Source organism: Leuciscus leuciscus (genome assembly GCF_965113295.1).
Source record: "Leuciscus leuciscus genome assembly, chromosome: 3".
NCBI lineage: Eukaryota > Metazoa > Chordata > Actinopteri > Cypriniformes > Leuciscidae > Leuciscus > Leuciscus leuciscus.
The window spans coordinates 9,560,666-9,582,133 of NC_138727.1; the positions used below are offsets into that span (position 1 = coordinate 9,560,666).

General features: G+C 40.9%; 1 protein-coding gene across 2 annotated transcripts in view; it reads right to left on the bottom strand.

The window, feature by feature from the left end:
• Positions 1–21,468, bottom strand: part of LOC309494350 (interferon-induced protein 44-like) — a 132,692-nt gene that overhangs the window by 51,224 nt on the left and 60,000 nt on the right. The window contains exon 4 of one of the 2 annotated variants that reach the window (XR_014204291.1): positions 20,695–20,764. The exons of the other annotated variant lie outside the window; for it this stretch is intronic. The gene's annotated coding sequence lies outside the window, so the exon portion shown is untranslated. Of the gene's footprint in view, positions 1–20,694; positions 20,765–21,468 lie in introns of those variants that run through there. 2 annotated transcript variants of the gene reach the window in all.

Here is a 21,468-nt window from a genome sequence, read left to right on the forward strand (position 1 = left end):
TAATATGTCATGCGGCGTCGCGTTATCAACCAGGCAGAACAATCCTCCCATCCACCATAGATAATTTCTCAAATTGCTTATCTAATCTGTCTCAGCTGCTGCCTGAACCCAAACAAACAGATGAACTAGAAGAACTAACTAGCACTATGAGCACCATTCTCTCTAGAACATTGGATGTGGTTGCACCTATTAAATTAAAAAAGGTCAGAGAGAAAATTAAAGCACCATGGTATAACAATACTACGCATGTTTTAAAGAGAGAAACCCGTATTTTAGAGCGTAAATGGAAACAAACTAATTTAGAGGTCTTTAGAATCGCGTGGAAAGACAGTATGTCACGTTATAAAAAGGCCCTAAAAGCGGCCAGGGCTGAGCACCTCCGCAAACTAATAGAAAACAACCAAAACAATCCAAGGTTTTTATTTAACACCGTGGCTAGACTAATAAATAAACAGACGTCACCCGAACAAAATATCCCGTTACAGTTCAGTAGTAATGATTTTATGAACTTCTTTACTGAGAAAATAGAAAGCATCAGAACCACAATTGTAAACGTTCAATCTTCAATTGCGCCTTATAATTCAGCTTCAATTATCACCCCGCAAGAACAATTACAGTGCTTTACAACTATAGAACAAAAAGAGTTAAATAAACTTATCACTTCATCTAAAACAACAACATGTTTATTAGATCCTATACCAACTAAACTACTGAAAGAAGTGTTACCTGTAGTGGAAGAGCCTCTCCTCAATATTATTAACTCATCTTTTATCTTTAGGTCATGTTCCAAGAACATTTAAACTGGCAGTTATAAAACCTCTCATTAAGAAACCACAATTAGATCATAATAATCTAGCAAATTATAGACCCATTTCAAATCTTCCATTTATGTCTAAAATATTAGAAAAAGTGGTGTCCGCTCAACTGGGCTCTTTCTTGCAACAAAATGATATCTATGAAAAGTTTCAGTCTGGATTCAGACCGCATCATAGCACTGAAACTGCGCTCGTTAAAATCACAAATGATTTACTTTTAGCTTCTGACCAAGGCTGTATCTCAATACTAGTTTTACTTGATCTTAGTGCTGCGTTTGATACTATAGATCATACATTACTCTTAGATCGACTACAAAATTATACTGGTGTTCAAGGACAAGCATTAAGCTGGTTCAAATCATACCTATCTGACCACTACCATTTTGTCTATTTAAATGGAGAAAAATCGATCATAACTCCAGTAAACTATGGAGTGCCGCAGGGATCTGTATTAGGCCCTCTGTTATTTTCAATATATATGATGCCACTTGGAAATATTATAAGGAAACATGGAATTAGTTTCCATTGTTATGCTGATGACACTCAAATATATATTTCATCACGGCCGGATGAAAACGCTAAATTTTCCAAATTGACGGAGTGTGTTAAAGATATAAAAGATTGGATGACGCGTAATTTTCTTTTATTAAATCCAGACAAGACAGAGGTAATACTTATCGGTTCAAAAAACCGCCCACAAAACCTCGCACAATACAACTTTAACATCATAGGATGTCCTGTTACTTTATCCTCTACAGTAAAAGACCTGGGTGTTATACTCGATTGCAACCTGTCTTTTGAAAATCATATTTCATATGTTACAAAAACAGCCTTTTTCCACCTTAGAAACATTGCTAAGCTACGTAATATGCTATCAGTTTCTGATGCAGAAAAGTTAGTTCATGCATTCATGACCTCGAGACTGGATTACTGTAATGCTTTATTAGCTGGTTGTCCTGCATCCTCAATAAACAAGCTACAGTTAGTCCAAAATGCCGCCGCTAGAGTTCTTACGAGATCAAGAAAATATGATCATATAACACCGATTTTATCATCACTGCATTGGTTACCTATAAAGTCAAGTCAAGTCAAGTCAAGTTTATTTGTATAGCGCTTTTCACAATACAGATTGCATCAAAGCAGCTTCACAGTATTAAATTAAAATAATACAACAAAGTTTGTTTCAAGAGGAATTTATTGATTGATAAAATTAAATTAAATATCCCCAAAATATCCCCAACTGAGCAAGCCAAAGGCAACAGTGGCAAGGAACCGAAAAACTCCATCAAGTGACCTAATGGTGTCCTAAAACTCCATCAGGTGCCTTAATGGAGAAAAAAAAAACCTTGGGAGAACCCAGGCTCAGTCGGGGGCCAGTTCTCCTCTGGCATTGGATAGAGGCCGGATTGTAGTTTGAACTGTAGGATTATATGAATGCCTGGCTGAAGAGATGCGACTTTAATCTAGTTTTAAACTGGGAGAGCGAGTCTGAGCAACGAACAGTATCAGGAAGACTATTCCAGAGTTTTGGAGCCAAATGTGAAAATGCTCTCCCTCCTTTGGTGGTTCTGGATATCCTAGGTATGACCAAAAGCCTTGAATTTAGTGATCTCAAAGAGCGCGATGGATTATAGGGCGATAGAAGATCCGTTAAATAGACTGGAGCTAAGCCGTTTAGGGCTTTATAAGTCAGTAGCAATACCTTGTAATTAATACGGAACTTTATAGGTAACCAATGCAGTGATGATAAAATCGGTGTTATATGATCATATTTTCTTGATCTCGTAAGAACTCTAGCGGCGGCATTTTGGACTAACTGTAGCTTGTTTATTGAGGATGCAGGACAACCAGCTAATAAAGCATTACAGTAATCCAGTCTCGAGGTCATGAATGCATGAACTAACTTTTCTGCATCAGAAACTGATAGCATATTACGTAGCTTAGCAATGTTTCTAAGGTGGAAAAAGGCTGTTTTTGTAACATAAGAAATATGATTTTCAAAAGACAGGTTGCAATCGAGTATAACACCCAGGTCTTTTACTGTAGAGGATAAAGTAACAGGACATCCTATGATGTTAAAGTTGTATTGTGCGAGGTTTTGTGGGCGGTTTTTTGAACCGATAAGTATTACCTCTGTCTTGTCTGGATTTAATAAAAGAAAATTACGCGTCATCCAATCTTTTATATCTTTAACACACTCTGTCAATTTGGAAAATGTAGCGTTTTCATCCGGCCGTGATGAAATATATATTTGAGTGTCATCAGCATAACAATGGAAACTAATTCCATGTTTCCTTATAATATTTCCAAGTGGCATCATATATATTGAAAATAACAGGGGGCCTAATACAGATCCCTGCGGCACTCCATAGTTTACTGGAGTTATGATCGATTTTTCTCCATTTAAATAGACAAAATGGTAGCGGTCAGATAGGTATGATTTGAACCAGCTTAGTGCTTGTCCTTGAACACCAGTATAATTTTGTAGTCGATCTAAGAGTATTGTGTGATCTATAGTATCGAACGCAGCACTAAGATCAAGTAAAACTAGTATTGAGATACAGCCTTGGTCAGAAGCTAAAAGTAAATCATTTGTGATTTTAACGAGCGCAGTTTCAGTGCTATGATGCGGTCTGAATCCAGACTGAAACTTTTCATAGATATCATTTTGTTGCAAGAAAGAGCCCAGTTGAGCGGACACCACTTTTTCTAATATTTTAGACATAAATGGAAGATTTGAAATGGGTCTATAATTTGCTAGATTATTATGATCTAATTGTGGTTTCTTAATGAGAGGTTTTATAACTGCCAGTTTAAATGTTCTTGGAACATGACCTAAAGATAAAGACGAGTTAATAATATTGAGGAGAGGCTCTTCCACTACAGATAACACTTCTTTCAGTAGTTTAGTTGGTATAGGATCTAATAAACATGTTGTTGTTTTAGATGAAGTGATAAGTTTATTTAACTCTTTTTGTTCTATAGTTGTAAAGCACTGTAATTGTTCTTTCGGGGTGATAATTGAAGCTGAATTGTAAGGCGCGATTGAAGATTGAACGTTTATAATTGTGGTTCTGATGCTTTCTATTTTCTCAGTGAAGTAGTTCATGAAATCATTACTACTGAACTGTAACGGGATATTTTGTTCGGGTGACGTCTGTTTATTTGTTAGTCTAGCCACGGTGTTAAATAGAAACCTTGGATTGTTTTGGTTGTTTTCTATTAGTTTGCGGAGGTGCTCAGCCCTGGCAGCTTTTAGGGCCTTTTTATAACGTGACATACTGTCTTTCCACGCGATTCTAAAGACCTCTAAATTAGTTTGTTTCCATTTACGCTCTAAAATACGGGTTTCTCTCTTTAAAACATGCGTAGTATTGTTATACCATGGTGCTTTATTTTTCTCTCTGACCTTTTTTAATTTAATAGGTGCAACCACATCCAATGTTCTAGAGAGAATGGTGCTCATAGTGCTAGTTAGTTCTTCTAGTTCATCTGTTTGTTTGGGTTCAGGCAGCAGCTGAGACAGATTAGATAAGCAATTTGAGAAATTATCTATGGTGGATGGGAGGATTGTTCTGCCTGGTTGATAACGCGACGCCGCATGACATATTACAGCAGTACGTAATATGCAAGTTACCATGTAGTGATCAGTGACTTCATCACTTTGTGGAATGATATCTATATCGGTTGGATCGGTTCCGTGTGATATAATTAAATCGAGTGTATGATTAAGACGATGAGTTGGTCCGGTGACGTTTTGCTTGACCCCAAATGAATTTAATAAATCTGTAAACGCAGCTCCTAACGCATCATTTGGATTATCTACGTGTATGTTAAAATCTCCAACAATTAATGCTTTATCGACATTGACTAATAGGTCTGAGAGAAAATCTGCAAACTCTTTTAGGAAATCAGCGTAAGGCCCTGGCGGTCTATATACGGTAGCCAAGGCTAGAGATAATAGGGATGTTTTTCTAACATCTAAGAGCGTAACATTTAGTACAAGTACTTCAAATGAAATAAACTTATAACCCGTTTTCTGAGTAACATTTAGAATATCTTTATAAATGGTTGCAACACCTCCGCCACGGCCAATCAGACGGGGCTCATGCTTATAACAGTATCCAGGAGGAGTAGACTCATTAATACCGAAATAATCATTTGGTTTAAGCCAGGTTTCAGTAAGGCAAAGTACATCGAAGCTATTATCTGTGACTATTTCATTTACAATAACTGCCTTAGGTGTGAGTGATCTAATGTTTAGAAGACCTAGCTTTAGAAATAGTTTTTGTTTACTAATAGCAACATTTTCTGTTTTAATAACAATTAGATTTTTCCTAGATCCTGCATTAGATTTATTATTTGATCTCACTAAACGAGGAATAGACACGGTTTCTATGCAATGTTCTACACTAGTATTTATATCAGTTGAATTGGTGCAGCAGAGACTATGATTTGGACTTTTGGTTACTAGTCAAAGGGTATTTAACATTTTGGAGATGTTATCTGACAGAAGATCCGCTCCGAATCTGCTTGGGTGTAAGCCATCAGCACGGAAAAGCCTAGGACGCTCCCAAAACAGATTCCAATTATTTACAAAGAGCAGTTTCTGCTCATTGCACCATGACATTAACCATTCATTTAGCGCAAATAATCTGCTGAATTTTTCATGCCCTAGTCGGTACGTGGGAAGCGGTCCTGACACAATGATCGTTGTTTCAGGCGATGTGCTGCGTACCGTATCGATTAGATTCCTGAAGTCTTTCTTCAGAATCTCCGTCTGGCGCAGCCTGATGTCGTTCACTCCCGCGTGCAGGACCACAGTTCCGACGCGCTCGTCACCGTTCAGGATCTCGGGAACGCGAGCAGCGATTTCAGAAACACGAGCACCAGGGAAGCAGTGACTTTGCACCTTACTTGTACCTAACGTAGCGTGTACGTGCCGAACGATGGAATCGCCGATGATCACAGCATCGCGTTCTGTTTCGCGTAGAGGGGAGAAGCGGTTTTGTGTCGATAACTCGAAAACCGGGAGGGTCGGAGAAAGTCTTGGTCTAAACCTGACTCGCGTCTTCCGCTGCGGAACCACCCAGGCTTCGTGGTGGCGTGTTGGAGCCGGAGTGAACGAGACCATGGCTGATTGCGACCGATGCTGAGGAACGCACGGAGTAGACGCGGTCAGAGTCAGCGGGTTAGTAACGTTAAACACTGATTTGTGTGCGTCGGCGCGTGATGTTTCAAGAGCCAAACACCGGTCTCTCAGCTCGGCCTGTCTCAATAAAAGGTTGTGGATCTGTTTCTCAACAGCTTCCAGCTCAGACTGCAGTGCGTGAAGCTCAAATGTGTCCTCACCTGCACCAAGCGGTAGACTACTTACATCTGATATATTCGCAATTTTAACAGATGGACAGTGAGTTAGCAACGAAGCTACCAGTGATGCTATCAATATTAATACTAATTTATATTATAAGTTTGTTTGTAAATGAGTGTGGAGAAGACGCGTTCAGCCGTGATCCACGGACGTAACCTTTAAGAGTATGCAGCGTTGGATCACTAATAGGCTTGAGACGCGTCTGCTCAACAGTCCGCGTTGTAACTATGAGGTTTTTTAGTGGTAGGGGTGTAGAGTAGACGCACGATAGGCGAAAAAAAAGTGTTTGTTTATAAGTGAGTGTGGAGAAGACTCGTTCAGCCGTGATCCACGGACGTAACCTTTAAGAGTATGCAGCGTTGGATCACTAATAGGCTTGAGACGCGTCTGCTCAACAGTCCGCGTTGTAACAATGAGGTTTGAGCAGTAGTGCTTCTCAGTGAGGAAGAGTAGAAAATGTTCGTTGTAAGCGGGTTTAAAGAGAAAAATCAAGAATTATAAATCAAATCGATAGAGCTCCAAAAACAACAACGCATTCAGACGCAACGCATGATAATGACAGGACAAGACATTATTCACCGTGTTTGTTGAGTGTTTCTTATTCACCTGAGCTTTTATGAACTCAAAGGCGCGAGAGAAAATAAATAAATAAAAATAGCTGAGCGCAAGGGTGGCGCGTTAACAGGCTAGCGAATTACTAGCGTGTTATGCGTCAGGGTTGGGTAAGCTGTATTTAGTAGTAATATAAACAACTAGAAATTGTAGTAAATGATGGTTCAAAACAAGGAAATACGAGGCTAAGACGGAGCTTACAGCTCCGAAGCAAACACACTCACAGCAGGCAGCGAGAAAAATCAAGAATTATAAATCAAATCGATAGAGCTCCAAAAACAACAACGCATTCAGACGCGACGCATGATAATAACAGGACAAGACATTACTCACCGTGTTTGTTGAGTGATTCTTACTCACCTGAGCTTTTATGAACTCAAAGGCGCGAGCGCGCGAGAGACAAATAAATAAATAAAAATAGCTGAGCGCACGGGTGGCGCGTTAGCAGGCTAGCGAATTACTACCGTGTTGTGCTAGTAGCAACGGAAGCCAGCGATGTTGGGCAAGCCGTATTTAGTAGTAGTATAAACAACTAGAAATTGTAGTAAATTCTGGTTCAAAACAAGGAAATACGAGACTAAGAAGGAGCTTACAGCACCGAAGCAAAAACACTCACGGCAGACAGGAGCAATCGAGCAATCGAGATAAAGCTCCGTATTAATTATAAGATATTGCTACTGACTTATAAAGCCCTAAACGGCTTAGCTCCAGTCTATTTAACGGATCTTCTATCACCCTATAATCCATCGCGCTCTTTAAGATCACTAAATTCAAGGCTTTTGGTCATACCTAGGATATCCAGAACCACCAAAGGAGGGAGAGCATTTTCACATTTGGCTCCAAAACTCTGGAATAGTCTTCCTGATACTGTTCGTTGCTCAGACTCGCTCTCCCAGTTTAAAACAAGATTAAAGTCGCATCTCTTCAGCCAGGCATTCATATAATCCTACAGTTCAAACTACAATCCGGCCTCTAGCTCATAAATGCCAGAGGAGAACTGGCCCCCGACTGAGCCTGGGTTCTGCCAAGGTTTTTTTTTTCTCCATTAGGTCACCTGATGGAGTTTTAGGACACCATTAGGTCACTTGATGGAGTTTTTCGGTTCCTTGCCACTGTTGCCTTTGGCTTGCTCAGTTGGGGATATTTTGGGGATATTTAATTTAATTTTATCAATCAATAAATTCCTCTTGAAACAAACTTTGTTGTATTATTTTAATTTAATACTGTGAAGCTGCTTTGATACAATCTGTATTGTGAAAAGCGCTATACAAATAAACTTGACTTGACTTGACTTGACACACCCCAGTCTAGGACTGTTCTCCATCCTCCCGTCTGGGAGACGTTACAGGAGCCTTAGAAGTCGCACCAGCAGGCTCAGAAACAGCTTTTTTCCCAACACCATAACGCTGCTCAACATCAAACCCCAACACTAGCCCCTGTCCCTGTGCTGCTCCGCCATTTCTCTCCTTTATTTATTTTCTTGCACTCGGATTATAGACTGTCTGACTACCTCTGATCACTATGCACTTTACCAATACATCTCAACTATGCACTATATGAAATCTCTACTTATATGGCCTATGGACCTTCTGAATTTTTACAGAACTCTATACATCATATTTGCAAAATGCATTTTTTAGTAATCATACTGCATTCTGTATTTTCATGTATTTTACCCGCGGGTACCCGCATAAAAGTGGCAAAAACCGGTGGATTGTGACATTCCTAAAATTCACGGGCGGGGATGCCGGCGGATAAATAACTCTTTGTGGGCGGGTAGTAGCGCAGATGAAAAATATGTGCAATATTTGTATGTCTAAATTACCATTACACATACGAAACAACGATATGACATTTGACCCATCACGTCACCACCATTGCGACAGTGCGACTTATTTTGATGCTTCTCGTAGCCTAGTTGGAGCGAGCGTTGCAGGATGGATGAAGTAAAAGTAAAGTTGGCGAGTGGAGTATATAAAATTGTTGACAACGAGTCTTTAAAGGCAAAATCGGATGTGTGGAGAAAGTGTGGTGTAATACGAGATCAGAAAAATAACATCATAAGCGGCTTTGCGGCTTGCAAAACATGCCATAAAGTTTTGGCGTTTGATAACCGGAAGCTGGGCACGTCTTCTCTTAGGAAGCACGTCGAGACTTGCAGGAGTACTTTGTACAATTAACAGGTACTTTGCCAAAGGCTACAAACCTCCAAGAGGGGAAGACAAGGAGACGATAACACAATTGGCTGTGCAATTTGTGTGCCGAGACATTAGATCATTTGAGACTGTGTGCGGCGATGGATTTTTGGAACTGGCACAGGGCTTAATTGACTGGGGCACGAGCTGGCCTTGTGGACGCGCGTCAGCTTCTGCCCGATCCAACTACAGTCTCCCGTAGGATCACTAAATATGGCGAGGATAAAAGACAAGATATAATTCCGGAGCTGAGGGAGCAATTGACCGAGAGCAACGGGGCTGTGACGCTGGATTTGTGGACGGATGATTTCCGAAAAATTGGACATCTCTGTGTGACAATACATTACATTAAAAGCAATTGGGAACTGCAGGAGCGAGTGCTCTGCACAGCTGAATGGGACAGCAATTTACGTAAAACAGCTGACAACCTCAGGCCAGCCATCGTCCAAGCACTCCGCAAATTAGGACTGGATGAGTTCTTTCCCAAACTAGTGTACGTAACTGACAGAGGTGCAAACATTGTTGCGGCCCTCCGCACAGCCATGAGATTGAGTTGCGCAGCACATATCCTGAACACAGTATTGTATACCTCACTTGGGAAACCTGCTGAGGATGATTTGTTTGGCGAAGAGGTATCTGGTCTTATTAAGTCCGCTAAGTCGCTTGTGACTTATTTTAAGCAGTCACATCTCCAGAATCGTCTGCAAAAAACACTGAAGGCATCCGTGGAGACGCGTTGGAACTCGCTTCACACGATGCTGGACTCTAGGGGTTGCACGACTACTGATTTCTGCTAGTCGATTCCTTATCAAAACAATACTCGAGTTACTCGACTACTCGTGGTTCATGCTACTTTAAATGAAAAGACATGAAATAGCTAGATCTTATCAATAAACATTTATTATTCATAGCCTAATGCAACAATTACATAAGTAAACTCTCAAAACATTATAATTATGACATTTCATTTTTAAATTTTCATGTAACAGTCTAAAGCCAAATAAATAGCCGTTCTTGCCTTTCATTTCAGACGTCTGCTTCTAGGGGCCATTCACATATCGCGTCTTTTTCGCGCTCAAGGTCGTTATTTCAAATGTAGGCGCGGCGAGCGCGCTCATATGGAAACAACGTGGTGCGCTAGTTTTTCCAGGCGGGTTTTTCCTTCTCATCTCCAGAAATATATCTAGTAGTAAAGCTAATGCAAGGGCTAGAAATCAATTAATCCTTTGCTGATACTTCTTCATCGTCATCATGGAGAGCGCAGTTCACGGTTGCATAGCACCGACAGACGCCATGGGAGCGCGAGCGCTTGTAGGAGACAGCGGCCGCGCTTTCCACACGTTTTTAAACGCAATATGTGAACGGCCTCTTGCAGAGTTGGCCAATTACAATATTTTTGTCATCCTTGATGAAATACTTCCACACATCTGACGTGTGGCGTCTGTTGGTGACGTTCGCCATTTTTAATTCATTTATGGTTAATGGACGCTCGAGTAGTCGATTGTTTCCGACAGCGTCGACTAGTGGTTGAAGTAGTCGATCTATCGACTACTCGACTAGTCTATGCAAGCCCTACTGGACTCCATTAGCAGCAGCCAGTACGAGGCCATATGTGCTCTTCTGGTGGAACGTGACGAAGAACACCGTTTAAACTGCATAAGCAAGGAGACTTTGCATGACATTGTGAATTTTTTGTCACGATTCAAAGAAGCCACCAAAGCCCTGGAAGCATCCAAAACTCCGACCATTCACTTGACAGCTGTGTGGTTGGAGCGCCTCAGACGTCACCTTCAGCCGTCTTCTACTGACAGTCTGACATTGTCATCGCTTAAAGAAAAATGCCTCAAGATTTTAACTGAGAAATTTGAGCTGCATCTCTTGCACAATGTTCTGCATCTCTTGCACAGTGTTCTTGCATCCAAAGTTGAAAAGCCTGAAGCTGCTGGCAGACCATGGTGAGATTATGGGAGTTCATAGCGAAGCACGCGTCTTGTGAAAGGTAAGCTATTCAATCACAAACTAATATGCTACTTGTCTTCAGTGGTGGAATGTAACGAAGTACAAATACTTATTAAAAAAAAAAAAAAATTATGATCAGTTTTTCCACCTGCCAAAACAGGAATTGAAAAAATCTCCATGTTCATTTATGATACGAGCTCCAGTCCAGTTCACGCGCCGGCGCAGCGCTCGCATCCGTGTCGTGATCATCTATTGTCTGCTATATTTATTTACTAAATCCAGGCAATTGGTAGATGAAATATTGATTAAAATTAAGATACAATTTAATACAAAACGAAATTAACTTTGTTATTTCTATTTAGGATAATGTTAACTTCAAATAGGGGTGTGTCGCGATTTCGGTTTTACAGCCCTAATTATTAGAATATAGACATTAAGAGAATAAATTGTAATGCAAGTATAATACTTAAAGTACATTTAAAATCAGGTACTTTTTACTTAAGTAGGGTTTTCATTGTGGTACTTCTACTTTTACTAAAGTAAATATGTCTCTGGTTATTTGTACTTTTACTTAAAGGGACAATGTGTAACTTTTTAGGTATTTTATTATCTAAAATGAATATTTTTATTCATAAATATGTCCTCAATGGTGTACAAATACCTCTGCTAATTATCTGACTTATCCTCGTAAACGAAGAATTTATTATCTTTATATACATGGGACGGGTAGGTCCACGGAGCCTTCCATGTAGTTCCGCCATCTTGAAAAACTATAATAGCAGAGAGGGACAAAAAGTACTAGGCCAACGCGTTTCCACAACGCGTTTTCGTTCAGAGCCAGCATCACGTGACTGAAACCAGCAGAAGCGGAGGAGCAGAGCAGTGAGAGGCGTTTGTCACTGCCCCGGCAAGTTTAAAAGGCTGCACTGTATGATTATTTATAATGGAGGAGTCCATACAAATGCTGAGTCACAGGATAAGGAGTCCTCGTCATCGAAAAGTCCAAAATAGACCGTAAAAGGAAACGTGAACGGAGATTACAAAAAAAACAAGGGTTAATGTCGGGATAGCTTTTTCCAGGTGGACAGAGCTAATGCAAGAGAAAGCTTTCAAAAGAGACGCTGAAGTTGCCTGCTTTCTTCTCGACAGGCAAGTCAATGTTACGTTCTTAATTACAAGCTTTTTTTTCATTGCTTGGTTGTGTACTTTATTATATAATACAGGGCTGCGGGAAGTGGGGTGCAGCACTCCCTGTTTTTACAGAATTGTAAATGCAACGCATTTGTTTGTTCATTAACATTTATTCATTTTTAGCATTTAGTCATTTATTTGTAATTAACAGTTTAAGTGAGCTATTTAAAAAGTGTGAATTTATATGTTAGATTATGTTTTTAAAACATACGCGCAGAGTGTTACGTAATATTGTGTGTGCGTCGAAAGAATTTGTCCGCAGCTGCTAAAAAACCCACAAAAAAAACCCAGAGCTATGAGCGCAAGTCCACTGCCAGCGTTGTGTAAGGTTAGCACTAGGCAGTTTTTTTGTGTTCATTTCTATTTCCTGTCGCTGTGCAGCCTCTTTTATTGTAGGCTATATGACACTGTAAACAGCCCAATGACCCTTTTCTTTAAACTAAAGGATTAATTTATGTCCCGTTAACCGGTCCATTGCATTACAAATAAAAGCAGAATCAATAAAGTCAAAAAATGTGATGTGAAGTCCGGTTTGAGTGTGTGCGCTGTTTGAACAAGTGTTCTCACTGATAGGCTATGCTTGTGTGATTCGCGGAGTTTTGACGAGTTTTATAGTCTTGATATTGTTTCTTATTCAAAAGTGGTGGCACCCCCAACCTAAAACCTCTTCCCGCGCCCCTGATATAATATACAAAAATATAACGAATAAAGAAGGCATCACTACTAATTACCATAGTTCATGTTTTCAACAAACCTGTTCACCCGAAGGAAAACTCGAAGTGCTATTAGAACATCCTGTCATAGCTTTTTGGTACATAACGGCTACCGTAGATGCAACACGCATTTGAAAAAGCGAGGCGCTGAAGAGCACTATTCTTTTGAATGCAAAATACATTATCACCACTAGATGGGAGAAATTCCTACACAATGTCCCTTTAAGTACTGAGATTCAGTACTTCCACCATTGATTGTCTTTAATAATTTACAATTATTGTTAATGGGAAAATTAATATTTTTTTGGTTTAAATAAATACATCCATGTGTCTATTTCTTTTAAATAGAACTCGAGGAGAAACGCAAAGATCTGCTACCAGGCCGCAGCATGTCGGCGGCCCCAGCTGCAAAGAGAGGTCGTTTGGTTTCAACAGTTGATTGTTTGTCAGACTTAGAGGACTCCAGCGATGACACTGTGCTGCCCGAGGACGAGGTCTCTGCATACATCGAGTTCAAGCCACCCAAGGGGGATCCTTTCGATGTTTTGTTTTGGTGGAAGGAGCATGCGAAAACCTTTCCCAACCTGGCAATGATTGTGCGGAATGTTCTCTCCATCCCAGCATCGAGCGCTGCGAGTGAGAGAGACTTTTCCACAGCTGGATTTGTAATTCAAGAACGGAGAACGCATCTTAAACCTGGGACTGTGGACGTTATCCTTTTCCTGCACAGTAACCTTAAGGGAAAGTAAATGCATAGGCATAGGCCTATATAGGCTATTGTTTGTGAGCGACAGGCTCAGCAGGTTGTATTTTTTCTTGTTCTTTTTTTTCTTTCATTAATAGGTCTTTGCGTATAGGCTATGTTATTAGGTTCCATAGCCTATTTAGGTGCCGATTGTGTACTTGAATGGCGCAAAACAAAGTGCACTTTAGTTTAGCCTGTTTCATTAGGCTGTTGCGATGTTGAGAGGTGCGAGTCTGCGAGATAAAATATTAACGGGTCTGGGCGGGTGCGGATTTAATTTTGATATTATCACGGGTGATGGGTCGGATCTGGTGCTGAACTTTGCGGGGGCGGGCGGGGGCGGGTCTCCAAAAATGGACCCGTGCAGGACTCTGGTACAGGTTGTACTTGTGCAATGACAATAAAGTTGAATCTGATCTGATCTGAATCTGATCTAAATGTACAGATGACATAGTCACCGAGGTAGTCAAGAAACTCCTCGGTGGCAGGATGGATGAGATTCGCCCCGAGTACCTCAAGTCTCTGGATGCTGTGGGGCTGTCTTGGCTGACACGCCTCTGCAGCATCGCGTGGCGGTCAGGGACAGTACCTTTGGGATGGCAGATCGGGGTGGTGGTCCCTCTTTTTAAGAAGGGGGATCGGAGGGTGTGTTCCAACTACAGGGGGATCACACTTCTCAGCCTCCCCGGGAAAGTCTATGCCAGGGTACTGGAGAGGAGAATACGGCCGAGGAGGAACAGTGAGGTTTTCGTCCCGGTCGTGGAACACTGGACCAGCTTTATACCCTCTCCAGGGTGCTGGAGGGTTCATGGGAGTTTGCCCAACCAATCCACATGTGCTTTGTGGATTTGGAGAAGGCATTCGACTGTGTCCCTCGCGGCGTCCTGTGAAGGGTGCTCCGGTAGTATGGGGTCCGGGGCCCTTTGCTAAGTGCTCTCCGGTCCCTGTACGACCGGAGCAGGAGCTTGGTTCGCATTGCCGGCAGTAAGTCAGACTTGTTCCCAGTGCATGTTGGACTCCGGCAGGGCTGCCCTTTGTTGCCGGTTCTGTTCATAATTTTTATGGACAGAATTTCTAGGCGCAGCCAGGGGCCGGAGGGTGTCAGGTTTGGGGACCACACGATTTCGTCTCTGCTCGGTTTGCAGCCGAGTGTGAAGCAGCTGGTATGAGAATCAGCACCTCCAAATCCGAGGCCATGGTTCTCAGTCGGAAAAGGGTGGCTTGCCCACTTCAGGTTGGTGGAGAGTTCCTGCCTCAAGTGGAGGAGTTCAAGTATCTTGGGGTCTTGTTCACGAGTGAGGGAAGAATGGAACGAGAGATTGACAGACGGATCGGTGCAGCTTCTGCAGTAATGCGGTCGATGTACCGGTCTGTCATGGTGAAGAAAGAGCTGAGCCGCAAGGTGAAGCTCTCGATTTACCGGTCAATCTACGTTCCTACTCTCACCTATGGTCATGAGCTTTGGGTCATGACCAAAAGGACAAGATCCCGGATACAGGCGGCCAAAATTAGCTTTCTCTGCAGGGTGGCTGGGCGATCCCTTAGAGATAGGGTGAGAAGCTCGGTCACTCGGGAGGAGCTCAGAGTAGAGCTGCTGCTCCTCCACATCGAGAGGGGCCAGCTGAGGTGGCTCAGGCATCTGTTCCGGATGCCCCCTGGACGCCTTCCCGGGAAGGTGTTCCAGGCGCGTCCCACTGGGAGGAGACCCCGGGGAAGACCTAGGACTATGTCTCCCGGCTGGCCTGGGAATGCCTTGGTGTCCCCCCGGAAGAGCTGGAGGAAGTGTCTAGGGAGAGGGAAGTCTGGGCATCTTCGCTTAGACTGCTGCCCCCGCGACCCGGCCCCGGATAAGCGGAAGAAGATGGATGGATAGATGGATGGATGAGAGTACACTTTGAACTATACTCTCAGTAAACTTCTAGCATAGTAATTTTATACTGCAAATATAGGCTACTTTTAAGTATTATTTAAGTGAACATAACATCATACTTACAGTTTACTATTTATATATTTTTGGAATTTTAAGTATAGGCTACTACGATGTTACTATTTCTTAAAGAAATTGAAGATGTTTAATTTGATGTTTAATTTGACTTGCATATTTTAGAAAACAGAGTCGAGGTTTTGTCTGTTAATGTCCTACTTTCAAAACAGCCTGAATACAGTCATGTGATAACTTGGCATTTCGTTTTTGGAAAACTGAACACAACTTGTTTTACAGAACTGTTCGAATAAATATACATTTGTTACAGTGGAGATCCAACCGGAAATATGGTCGGGAAATAAGCAGAGTAACATGAAGAGACATCTCGGAGTGACACCAGGGCAGGTGTGTAAAATGATGACAAAAAAAATATTTTCAGGATACTTTTTTATACTTTTCTTTTTGAAGTTGCCACTGACTTCAGTATTGTGTTTCCGAGTGAAACAGAATATTGGCTGCATCTGAAACTTTCAGGCAATGACTTTACAGGCAGTGAACAGACCACCAACCATCAATTTCAGATGCCTTTATGTTTTTGATCTCAACTGTCACAGAATGGAAAGGACAGGATTGTGGGGTATCAAAGGCAGCGAATGAGTTGAAAGTACATTACTAGACACGAATCACGATCATTGAATTCAGGCGTGCTTTGTTGCCATCTTACCTCAGTATGCTGTCTGAGGAATCAGCATTTTTCTGCTTTCGGATGCTGCCACTGAATGAGAAATAACAGATCAGCAGGGATTGATTTTAGCACACTTCCTAACAGTGTTTTTGCACCCATTAAAGGGCCGTTTCCAAACGAAAATTAACAACTGAATCCCTGTAGGAAAGGCCCTTCCACAAATATTTATTTATATGAGAACAGCAAACAGCAACAAACAATACATCTGAATATCCTTAAACCCAAAATAACACAATATAACAAGAACAATGACTTGTAAAATACATATAGCATATGTGGATTATTTAATCTCTAAAAGCAGTTTGAATAGCATACCTCACCCACAGGGAAAGAAACTATCACACACACATCTTTACTAATATTAGCAAAGGCATATGGAACCCTAAAGGAAATGATTTTAAACATACAGTATACCTCCTGATTATGTGCTACATCATTATTCTTAAAACAACATGTAAATACCTTTATCTCTGTTTACTGGATATTGATATATTGTTATAATAGTATTGTTATACAAATAGAAACTACCACTAACCGCAGATGTAAGTGACTACACAATCTTCTGCATTATGTACTTTAACGTAGGCTATAGCATTGTTATATCACTGCATGCATAATTTGTCCAGTCAAGAAAACCTCCTGCTCAACATGGAAGTCAGGACTCTTATTCATTGTCTACTTGGTCCTCCACATGGTCATTGGCAAAGTTGACAATATTTTGCAATGCATCTAAAATCAGAATATCAGTTGTTGTGTTAGTGGTGCGTTCCTCATGGTAGTTCTTCACAGGATAAATGTAGCTCACAGGAACACCCAGTTTGCAAGAACACTCCTCCATCTGCAAAGAGAACATATATATATATATATATATATATATATATATATATATATATATATATATATATCGTAGGTACTTTTTTGTATACAAAAATAAATAAAAGAGAAGAGAGTATAATACAGGTCACGTCACACCTAGTCTGTCACATGCGATATAAAATGAGTTTGAATCCCACATTGATTATTTATCATTATATATGATCAAAATCTATAATTTTCAATGGAAATTACAAGAAACTGAAATATACCAAAGCCAAATTTAATCAATGTATTCACCATGGTAAAAAAAGAAAGAAAGAAAAAAGCACATAACCTTCTGCTTTATTTTTTTGCTTGTGTAGATCTTCTTAAGATCTTCTTTAACTAGTGGACACGCTTCATCCACTTTGGTCAGGATTATGACTTGAGGAATGCCTGTGGTACAATGAACAATAATTACACTGTATATTCCACAAAACAAAAAAAAACTGAATTTACACAAATTATGCTGTTCAAAGTTTACTTTTTACTTATTATTTTAAGATGGTGTGTAGCTTCCTTAATGATCATTGACTGTTTGTATATTTTGTTATAGTTATGCATGAATCTGAGTAGTGATGATTCCCACTTTTTTAAAGTAAAATCCTCCAGGTCCTGCACAACAAAGTTGTTCTTAACATTGGCTATATGATATTGAGATCCAACCAATCAAATGCGACTCATACAGAAATGAAAGCTTTAGCATAAGTTCTGCCGGGAAGACTCAATTACTACGTCACCTATTGCCTTCACTTCTATCCAATCATATTCTCATGCTCATGTATAAAAGCTCGGTACTTACACATGTTTGAGTTCGCTGATACTGAAGCGACGATTCAGTTCGCAGAACGACACCGGCGTTCATTCACTTGCGTTCGATTCATAACAACACAAGTCATATCGTTGATTTGATCTCAGCCATTTTCGCGGTGCGCGAATGCACCACGCTTGCAGAGGAAACAAGATGTGGCGGCTTTAAATCTCACGAGAGACGATCTCCTAACAGGGTTTTCAAGTTCAAGTTCCATTTTCAAGGCTTTCACGTTGGTAGCTTCCCGCGGCCACTGTTTACATCCCTATTAGGCTACTATGATTAAATTCCATTCAGGTAAGTATATTAATTTGCTACTCTACTGCTCCCTTCATCAGCGGTAAAGTTCAATTGTGACTCTGGTGACGCGGTAGTTAAAAAAAAAATAAAAAATAAAAAAAACTACTAATCTATTTCAGCCTCGTGGCCTGGTGGGCCTCGTCTTTGTGTCGGTCTCATGGCTTCGTGGTCCCATGTTGCCTTGTCCTATGTTCGGCCTTCAAGGCGTGGCCCTTATGGCCTTGTTCTGTGTGGCTTAGTGGCCGTTGTCTGTACGTCTCGTCTAAGTGTGGGATTATGGTTTGGAACTCTTTATGTTCTGTGTGGTCTACTGTGACCGTGTAGCCTAATGTGGCCTTGTCTCATGGTCTTGTGGCCTTCATGGCATGGTTAAATGTGGCCTAGTGGCCTTGTACTCAAGTATGTCTGTCTACGTGTGGCATTAGTGGCCTTGTGGCCACGTGGGCCTCGTGTACATGTGGGGCTTGGCGCCTTGTGGCATATGTTTGCCTTGTCCTTTCAAAAAGATGCCTGAACGGCCAGTGGCCCCCTCGGGGCAGAGGTTTTATGTGGCTTAGATGCCGTAGTCTTGTGTGGTTTGTCTTCATGTGGCTCTAGTGGCTCGGTCTTGTCATTAAAAGATGCAATGGTGGCCAGTTGCCCCCCGGGGCATAGGTTTCGTGATCTTAAGGCTTAAGATAAAAAAATAAAAAAATAAATAAAAAAAACGTATGTGTTGTCCAGTCTTACCTCGTCTCTTTGTGGCATTAGCGGCCGTTGTGGCTTAGTAGCCTCGTCTCTGTGGTCTATTGTGGCCGTGTGGCTCATTAAAGCCTCGTCTCTGTGGTCTATAAAGGCCATGTGGTTCAATGAGGCCAGAGTCTGTGTTATGCTCAGCCCCAGGTGGCTGCTATATGTGGTCCAAGGAGGCCTGTTTATTATTTTTGCCAAGGCGGCTGTCTGTGTGGTCCAATGTGACCTAGTCTATGCAAGCCAAAAGCGGCATTGCCGGTCCAATGAGGCATCGTCTCTGTGTTTTCCTAGGAGTGAACTGGCAATATATATAAAAAAAAATAAAAAAATGTATATTATATTAGAATTGTCCTTCTTCCCTATTAAACTTTAGGCACACTGTATTTCTCACATCTAATTTGTATCTTCACCATTTGTATCTTCCTTTTCTATTTTTCAGGAACCCCAGGACTCTAGACTGGTGGGTATACTCAGTTACCATCTTTTGGGGGTTGGCGGGCCCTGTCCCGGTGTATTCATACTCCACCTATTTTTGGGGGTCTGCTGCGCCCCTGCCTTCATCTTTAGGCAGGAATTGCAGATCCGATACTCTCGGATTATGCACTACGGACAGGGCCTACGCCAAATGACTTTGTAGATTATCAGCTTGCTGAGCTGTCAATAAATGTACGGTTTATTGAAATAATTCTCCCGAGTCTTTCTGGTAGAAATGAAAGCTTTAGCATAAGTTCTGCCGGGAAGACTCAATTACTACGTCATCTATTGCCTTCACTTCTATCCAATCATATTCTCATGCTCATGTATAAAAGCTCGGTACTTACACATGTTTGAGTTCGCTGATACTGAAGCGACGATTACCCCCATCCTCCCCACCAGGATGGTCCTGTCCATACCTCCCGGGGGGTCTGCTGCGCCCCTGCCTTCATCTTTAGGCAGGAATTGCAGATCCGATACTCTCGGATTATGCACTACGGACAGGGCCTACGCCAAATGACTTTGTAGATTATCAGCTTGCTGAGCTGTCAATAAATGTACGGTTTATTGAAATAATTCTCCCGAGTCTTTCTGGTAGAACTATTACAAAAGGTGCAAACATTCTCTGATGCTCAAGAAAGTTCATGGATGAAACCTATGCATAAAACTGGTATTTTTGAGAATAAACATATAGATATTATATGACTCACCCAAATTTCGTGCTTTCTCCCGAACTACTCTCATTTGCCTTATTTTTTCATCATCCATCATAGAAACAGTGTTAGCAGGAAGAACAGCCACCAGACAGTGAATCCTGTCTTTCAGAGTGGGGTTCCTTTTGTACCTTGGGTCGTCTTCTGTAATTGGTCTTAATGGGTTAAACTGAAGAGATAGAAGCACTAAATAAACTACACGAATGTGTTGCATTATGGAAACAACAACAACAATAGAACTGAAAAAACAATGTTTGACCTGTTGTTGACCACTTAAAAGTTAGTATTGCATGCATGACACTCTTTTGCACTGTTCAGTTCACCAGCATTTCTGGAGTGAAGTTTATCACACTTTTTTGAACAATCAGCTCAGGTTTACTTCCACACTATGCAAAAGAACCTTATGACTATAGTGCTTGAATAAAAAAATTGCAGTCTGTATTAAATGCACTTATACACAGTATAACCATCGCTGACGCAACCTTTTAATAACTGGATGATGTCTTCACTCTGTATTCCAATACCTACATCGTGCATACCAGCGATGTCAGTGAACGTGAAAGGAAAGAAAGAGCCTGCCCTGTCCTTCCTCACTTTATATGTTTTGCACTGAAAACAAAATCTGATCATTGTTTTTTTGGAGTTTTGCATTAAAGCTTTTCTTACTTTGATAATAAATAATAATAATAAAAAAAATAAACATAAAAAAATTAAAATAAAAGTATTTTAATGGAAATACAGCAGTTCACTTCTTAACATGGCTTTCATATAAATATCATAATATATACATTTCACATTTAAGCTTATACCTCCAAAGTGAAACTATGATCAGTAGCTACAGAATGTGCCAGAGCTCTGGTAGTGATGCGCCCCTCGAGAGCAGTATTCACAGAGTTGAAGAGGCTTGATTTTCCAGCACCCTGTGGTCCATGCAGAAGAATTCTGAGAGTGTTGACTTCTTTGTTCCCAGGTTGGAAGTTGGTTACTGTTGTCAAAAGGTTTTGTCTATCTTCACTAGAAAGGGCGTTTAAAGGGGGTGGTCAGGGGATTTTGTGACTTAGGCCTATATGCATCAAATAAATGTGAGATGCAACATGTTTTTAAAATATTCCAAGAATATATAATCAATTAAGTCACTTTAAAAATGCAAGAAGAACATGTTACAAGAAACATAAAACTGGCTATTGTCAAATTTATTTTACTGCAGTTTTGTCTGAAATTGACCAATGAGAGATCTAATTGTAAGGGTTAATGGATAAAGCACAGCTTGTTCAGGCAGGAGAAAAAAAAATTTTTTCAAGAGCCTACCTCCA